Consider the following 1,653-nt stretch of genomic DNA (forward strand, 5'->3'; position numbering starts at 1 on the left):
CAGGGATGTAGTTAGAAAAATACAGAATGTGGGCTACTCTATAGGACAAGTGACATTTTTTATTCAACACATAAATGAAAAGGAAAATTAAAAATGCAGTGAGGAAACCTATGGACTGAATAAGACTTAAAGGATGTATCAAGAAAGCTATATTATGTGAACACATTTGAAACCCTATTCAAAGATGTTTAAATATTTTTAATTTGAACACTAGAAGGTCATTTCATTCTATTTAAGATTTATTTCTAACTTTTCAGGTTTGATTTTGATTTTTAAAAGTGTTTAAGCACACAAATAAATAGCATTTATGCTACTATGTGTGTGTCGGGGGGTGTCTTGAATGGTAAAAATTTGTTTTAATATAAAAAAGTGGCCATGTGTATAGACGACACAAGATTGGCCATGTGATGGCAATTGCTGAATCTGGGTAGTGATGTACAGGTGTTCATTTTACTATTCTCTATTTTGAAATGTATGAAAATATTATAATACAATGTTAACAAAAATTTTTTCAGCAAACGTGATAAGTACACTCCATATCAGTGTTGGTGGTAGTTTTCCAAACACACAAAATATCTTTCTCATGAAGAAAACTGTACTTCTTCCAGATATTATTATTCACCTGCTATTGAAAATATATATTTTAGTAATTTCTAAAGAAAAGATATTATTCGAATTTCAAATATTCAACACAGATAAAATTCACTTTTAATTTTTACCTCAGCTGAATTTCTTTATGACCATCATTAAGTAAACATGTAAAGAAGAACACATAGTTTTGAAGGGTCTACAGAAGGACCACAGAATCCTTGTGTTCTTTCTTAGTCAAGTGTTTTATAACAACTCTTCCTAACAAGATCAGAAAACCTCAAAAATCTCTCAGGGGTCATTAAAAAAAAGTACATGCAGAAGATTCAAAATAAGATTATGCAGAAAAACTCCTAACATGGGACTCCATGGCTTTTCTGTTAATATACGGTATTAAAGTCCATTGTGGATCTCACAAAATTTTTCTTCATGAAAGCCAAAGAAATGAATCCAATTTGGTTATATGGAAGTACTATGTAGCTGTAGCAAATTCAAAGATATTCAATTACACATAAGGATGAGAATCAACAGTCGTGACAGAGATGTTAAGATCAGCCTCCAGGAAATGGAAAATTTTAAATGTAAACCTCAGTAAGCTGTTTTATGTTTTAATATTCAAATAACGGAAGATACCTTTCATTTTCATATTATGTTTTATAAATATTCAGCTATTTTTACCCAGGTGTTATAATTTTGTGTTTATTCTCTAAAAATGTACTTACGTCTTTGTTAAGATGAAAAAAACACTTTTTACCCGTATCTTTCAAATTGCAGAAGGTGAAATATCTTGCACAGGCTTTCTATTCAGAATGTTAATAGCATCAGCATGCCTGGTTATTAAATACCCTAAGGTTTAAGGAGAATTGTCCTTTAGTTTATTGAATCAACTATATAAAAATCTTAATTTGGGAAATGGAACGAGAAAGCTTATTTCTATTGAATGAAAAGTGAGATATATATATTACTATTTTTTGTTCTCCTGGCTTGACTGTTGCTTTAACGAGACAGTTTTGACTTTTATTGATGTAGAAAGGAGAAAGTAAGCAAGTTAAATTGAAAAAAAAA

This window comes from Galeopterus variegatus, unplaced genomic scaffold (assembly GCF_000696425.1).
Source record: "Galeopterus variegatus unplaced genomic scaffold, G_variegatus-3.0.2 Scaffold1843, whole genome shotgun sequence".
Taxonomy (NCBI): Eukaryota; Metazoa; Chordata; class Mammalia; order Dermoptera; family Cynocephalidae; genus Galeopterus; species Galeopterus variegatus.